The sequence below is a fragment of the Mastomys coucha genome, unplaced genomic scaffold, assembly GCF_008632895.1.
Source record: "Mastomys coucha isolate ucsf_1 unplaced genomic scaffold, UCSF_Mcou_1 pScaffold15, whole genome shotgun sequence".
In the NCBI taxonomy this organism is placed as follows: Eukaryota; Metazoa; Chordata; class Mammalia; order Rodentia; family Muridae; genus Mastomys; species Mastomys coucha.
The window spans coordinates 48513142-48519483 of record NW_022196897.1 but is presented as its reverse complement, the minus strand read 5'-3'; the positions used below and the strand labels follow the sequence as shown (position 1 = coordinate 48519483).

The following is a 6342-nucleotide window of genomic DNA, read 5'->3' as shown; positions in this document are numbered from 1 at the left end:
ATTTCCATAGGGGAGCAAAACAACATGAGTATGCGCCTTTAAGAGATGTGGAAGGCTTTGTCTTACATGATTGGAAATGCTTTAGCGGGTGGTTTCATTTTTTTCTCTATCATTTGAGGGTTCATGGGCCCCTCTCAAGGGGGACAAAATGACTTTTCGCAAGAAGGTGGTGCTTGTTTTTCTGCTAAATGTATATACTCCAAGTCACAAAGGGCGGGGTGTTAACTTCACATCGCTCTCTCTTTTCTTCTTCATGATAACTTCTCAAAAGTTTCTGAGAGAGGAAAGACACCCAAGAAGCCTGACATGAGAGAGCCTAAGTCCTCTGGGGGTACAGACAGCATCTTCCCCCATGTTCGGATTTCATGACAAACATCGCTTTTTTTTTTTCTTTTGTTTGTTTGTTTTTGGAGTATAACTCATTGCCAGTCAGTTTACACCTCGGTGGAGACTCTACCTAACGACTGGGTGACTAGTGAAGGTGGCTAGCTACTTCTGCTCTCTGCGCCTTGGCCACCCATTCTCTCCGGGACTCGTAGGAGGAAGTTACCCAACTTCTCATTGACAAGGCTATGATGACACGCCACAGGAAAGCAGAGAAGGGAATTAATTGTGCAACTCCCGGATTAAACAGAAAGAGCCCATCAAGTTCGAGGGCATAACCGCCAGGGCGACCTGCTTCTGCGAAGTCGAGGACTCCGGGATCCCCCGCTCCCATTTCCCGCCCCGGGAAGCAGCGAGGAGAGCGGCAGTCCCCCTGCCGCGACCGGCGGGGGACGGTCGTCGCAAAGCCGAGGTCGCGGGCCGGGAAAGCCCCACAGGGTCAGCTCGGGGACAGGAACCCGCGCTTTCTCTCGCTCAGAATCGCGCTGTAAACTCGCTGTGGCCGCAGCTCGGCTTCTCGGAGGAGAGTTGGTGCCATGCATCCCACACCCGTTCACACACCCCAGTCCGGTGTCCCCGGGCTCAGCCGACCCAGACACCTTGACTCGGCTTTTACTCACAGTTGAGAGTTTCCGCTGTGCTCTCTCGCGCCACAGGTCGCCGGCGCCCGGCAGAATGACTGCAACCGGAAGTTGCTTTCCGTTCCAGTTCAGAGGGCAGAGACTGCGCTCTGAGTCATTAACGCTTCACCTTCCAGCCTCGGGGCCAGCCCCGCTCCACGTCCCGCCTCTTCGGGAAAGCCCCGCCCACAAAGCCCCGCCCCACCAAGCTCCACCGCAGCCCGGGGCCGTACCCGAAAGATGTCTGAGAGAGCAGCAAGAGAACCTTAAACATAGGTTATTTGTTTAAAGGTCATTTCAGTGTCTTAGCTAGAATTTTGAGCGAACAGTAAGTAACTACTTCTACTATTACCTTATATGTAGATTAGAGAACCATTCAGAAAAACTTAATATGTTGTGAAATTCCTATTTAGAGCAGGTAGGGGAAGGCCCGGGAAATCAGTTTTCACCAGATCCTTATGCGAATGTAATTGAGTTAAAGTCCACAACTTGAGAAATATTACGCCTACACATCAGCTTGGTGTTTCCTCCCACTAGTAATACTTTCCAATGGATATACTTGCTAAATAAAATTCAATTTTTAGTAAATTCCCCATGGATTAAAAGTTTCTCATTATTCTATCCAGACATGCTTGAATGATAGCCTAGAGAGAAGTTTTAGATGGACACAGTGAGAAAAACATCTTTTCCATGTTAGAACAAGAGGGTCGGGTTCTGGCTGCCCTACTTTCTCTCTAGTTCAAGGATTCAAACACTTGTCTGGTTCCAACTGTGAGCTTGAATATTTGGGGCAATTTTTAAAATTCAAACCATCATTTAAAATAATTTTAAAACTTTTATCAGCTGTGGTTGCTTGAAGAAAACCTAAGCAAGATCAAACGAATCAACCTGCTATCACAGTGAAGGGAGGGGCTCACCACTATCCCTGAGGAGCTAAGGGCAGGGGATGGACATGAGGGGAGGAGGCCAGTTTTATATAGGGTGTGACCCCATGCTTCAGTAGATGACATTACGTCTGAATTTATACAGGCAGCACAAACTTGGTGGTCACTTGGTGGGGGAGGTCATAAGGTTGGGAAAGGAGGTGGATCTAGGAGGAGTCGAGGAGGATATGATCAGAACATTGTGGGGCTGGAAAGATGGCTCAGAGGTTAAAAGCATGATTGCTCTTCCAGAAGATCCCTGTTCAATTCCCAGGGCACACATGGCAGCTCACAACTGTCTGTAACTCCAGTTTCAGGGGATCCTATACCCTCACACAGACACATATGCAATATTTTTTAAAGGAAAATAAAACAAACACATTCTATGATTTTTTTAAAGAATTATAAAATATTACTAAAATTTGTAACAAGCAGAACTTCCCATTTATAACATTTGGATCAAATAAAATTGTTTTGCAGTAAGTCATCAAGTTAAATGTGATTCAGCACTGCTTACATTAAAATAAAACAAAATGTGTTGCTTTCACTAGAGCAGGTTTCAAAATAAAATTGAAAGGAAGGTCTAGAAATTTCCAGCATGCTCCTCATCTCCACATGTGTCAATTTCCTCAGTGTTGAGGTTGAAAAAACTGCTAGAAAGAACAATGTCAAGAACCCAGATGCCCTTCAAGAGAGGAATGGATACAGAAAATGTGGTACATTTACACAATGGAGTACTACTCAGCTATTAAAAACAATGACTTCATGAAATTCACAGGCAAATGGATGGAACTAGAAAATATCATCCTGAGTGAGGTAAACCAATCACAAAAGAACACACATAGTATGCACTCACTGGTAAGTGGATATTAGCCCAAAAGCTTGGAATACTCAAGATATAATTCACAGACCGCATGAAGTTCAAGAAGGAAGAGCAAAGTGTGGGTGCTTCAGTCCTTCTTAGAAAGGGGAACAAGGGGCTGGTAAGATGGCTCAGTGGGTAAAAGCACTGACTACTCTTCAGAAGGTTCTAAGTTCAAATACCAGAAACCACATGGTGGCTCACAACCATCCATAATGAGATCTGATACCCTCTTCTGGTATGTCTAAAGATAGCTACAGTGTACTTACATATAATAATAAATAAATCTTTGGGCCGGAGCAATGGAGCGAATGAGGACAGAACTGGTAGAGGTCCTGAGTTCAATTCCCAGTTCACAACCATTTGTACAGCTACAGTGTACTCATATACATAAAATCAATAAATAAATCTTAAAAAAAAAGAAAGAAAAAAGGGTGAGCAAAATACTCATGGGAGCAAATACAGAGACAAAGTGTGGAGCAGAGACTAAAGGAAAAGCCATCCAGAGACTGCCCTACCTGGGGATCCATCCCATGCACAGTCACCAAACCCAGACACTGTTGCAGATGCAACAAGTGCTTGCTGACAGGAGCTTGGTATAGCTGTTTCCTGATAGGCTCTGCCAGAGCCTGACATATACAGAGCTGGATGCATGCAGCCAACCATTGGACTGAACACAGGGCCCCCAATGGAGGAGTTAGAAAAAGGACTGAAGGAGCTGAAGGAGTTTGCAACCCCATAGGAAGAACAACAGTATCAACCAAACAGAACTCCCGGGGTCTAAACCACCAACCAAGGAGTATGCATGGAGCGACCCATGTCTCTAGCCATATATGTAGCAGAGGATGGCCTTGTCCAGCATCAATAGGGGAAGAGGCACTTGGTCCTGTGAAGGCTCAATGCCCCAGTGTAGGGGACTTCAAGGGCGGGGAGGCAAGGTGGGAATGGGTGCCGTAGGTGGGGGCACACCTTCATAGAAGCAGGAGGAGGGGTATGGGATAGGGGGCTTCTGGGGGAGGGAATGGGGAAATGAGATAACATTTGAAATGTAAATAAATAAAATATCCAATAAAAAAGAACAATGTCCTAATTTTCATGAGGAGAAAATAAATTATCAACTCCTTAAGGCAAATGGAAGAAATTTGAGAGATGGTTAGTGTGTGTTTATTTTGTTAGGAAACTGCCAAAGTGCTTGTGTTAGCGCCACTAATGAAGGCAAGTTCCTGTCCCTGCCAGCCCTTGCCAGCATTTAATGTTTTCAGTGTTCTATATTTTGGTTGTTCTGACAGGCAATTGTGTCTTGATTGATTTAACTGAGGGCTTCTGGGAGAGGAAGTGTTTTCTTTAAGGGCATGGCCCTGTGACAAGTGGCTTTTCTTTGCATATGCTTATATTTGTTGCTTTTAAAACAGGTCTAGATGACCAAGAAATGTCTATGCAACCAGGCTGCCCTTGAACTCACAAACATCTGCTTGTTTCTGTTTCTTGGGTGCTGGAATTAGGCCATGAGAGGCTACTGGCCTCATAATAATATCTTTGGAAGAGTAGAAATTTCAAATTTTAACAAAATTTTGTTCATTCAGCATTGGTTTTGAGTACAATTGAAGCTACTTTGGAAATTTCTTGTTGAAATTATAGAATTAATAACACATTCAGAACACAAGGCTGAATACATATGCAGTTGGAAATATAGATATGCTGCAAACTTTGAATAAGGAAAATATGCATTTCTTAAACATAGATTTTTTTTTCATTTTCCATTCCCATGATGTTTATTCATGAAGAGAAATGACTGTACATGTGCAAAGGGCCTGAATGTTGACTAAACTGTTTAAAATAGATGATTTTTAAATCAAAACAGAGACATATATTTTCTTTTTCCTGCAATGATTATGACTTTCATCACCATTGACATTCAATGAAGATTAAAAATCTAGTGTTGTGGACATCCATATATAGAAGAATGAAACTAGATCCATCCATATCTCTCACCTGTACAAAAAAAAAATTAGCTCCAAGAATGGAAGTCTTGAATGTCAGAACTAAAACTCTAAAATGGTTAGAGAAAAAAGTAAAAGAGATCTAGTCTTAGGCAAGAATTGTCAATAGAACTTTATTTGATCTGAAAATAAGGCCAATTCTTGATAAATGGGACCTCATGTTAAATAGGCGAAGATAGAGCCTACAGAATGGGAGAAAAATCATTGTTAGCTATATTTAACAGTGGATGAATATCTAGAATATATAAAGAACTCAATAAATTAAACATGGAAATAACCCAATCAAAAATCAGCCAATAAAATGGACAGTGCTCAAGAGATGAGATACAAATGGCCAATAAACATATAAAAATGTTAAATGTCACCAACCATCAGAGAAATAAAAATTACAACTATATTGGCAGTCCATTTTAACCCAGTCAGAATGGAAGCTATAAGGAAAACCAATAAAACCAAAATGCTTCCTGTCAGGAATTGAACAAAAGGTAACCATTGTACACTGTTGGCAGGAATGTAAATTAGTTCAATCCCTACAGAAGTCAATATGGAGGTTTCTCAAAAAACTAAAAGTTGAAATGACCCAGCTATATCATTCCTGGGTATTTACCTGAGGAACTCCAAATTGACATATCATAGAGATCTGCATGCCAATGTTTATTGTAGCACTCTTCACAGTGTAGAACCAAACAAGGTGTCCAATGACAGAGAATGTGCAAAGAAAATAGAATTTATTTTTTAGTTTTGGCTTTCATTTGTATTTCCTAGATTTTAAATAAATACATAAAATCAAAATACAAAAGTTGAAGTGAAACTATCTAGAGGAACAAGAGGGGCTAATGGGAAGAGGGAGGCCAGCAAAAGGGAGGATAGAAGGGTGTGGGAACACACGATCAACCTACAATATATGCTTTATGAGAACTTTAAAAACTATACTGGATAACATTGGTACAATTATTTTTGTGTGTATGTATATGCAGGCATGCATGTGTTTCTAACTTGTGCTTGCACACACATGCATGCATGCCTGTGGAGGCTGAAGATTGACTTCGGGTGTCGCTCCTCAGGCATGGCCATCCATATTGGTTTTTGAGACATGGTTTCTCATTAGGACCTGGGGTTGACTCACTGATTAGAATATGCTTTCTGGCTGATGAGACCCAGGGATTTGCCTATTTCCACTTCTCCAGTGCTGGGATTATAAGTACACAAACACTTGGGTCTTTGTGCCTGTGAAGCACTTTGCTGACTGAACTACCTCCCCAGCCCCAACACTGTAAAATTCTAAGAAGCAATAATGTATTTATGACTCCATATTTAAGAAATATGAGTTTAGATATTTGAGGAATAATCTTTTTAAATGATAATGCAATTATTCCTCACTCATTAGTATATACTTCTGATTAGTAAGCAGTGACGTGGCATTGATGTTGGTAGTATGGGGAACCACAAGCTTTAAAAAAAAAAAGAATATGTTAACCAGATGGTGAGGGGCAAGTGTAAGAAAATAAACAACACAAACCAAGGTCACTTGCCATCATCAGAACCCAATTCTC

At 41.7% G+C, this 6342-nt stretch overlaps 1 protein-coding gene across 5 annotated transcripts in view; it reads right to left on the bottom strand.

The window, feature by feature from the left end:
• The window catches only part of Tank (TRAF family member associated NFKB activator), an 83217-nt gene that overhangs the window by 65050 nt on the left and 11825 nt on the right, over positions 1 to 6342 (bottom strand). For 3 of the 5 annotated variants that reach the window (XM_031370388.1, XM_031370390.1, XM_031370391.1), the window contains exon 1: positions 1005 to 1125. The exons of the other annotated variants lie outside the window; for them this stretch is intronic. The gene's annotated coding sequence lies outside the window, so the exon portion shown is untranslated. Of the gene's footprint in view, positions 1 to 1004; positions 1126 to 6342 lie in introns of those variants that run through there. 5 annotated transcript variants of the gene reach the window in all.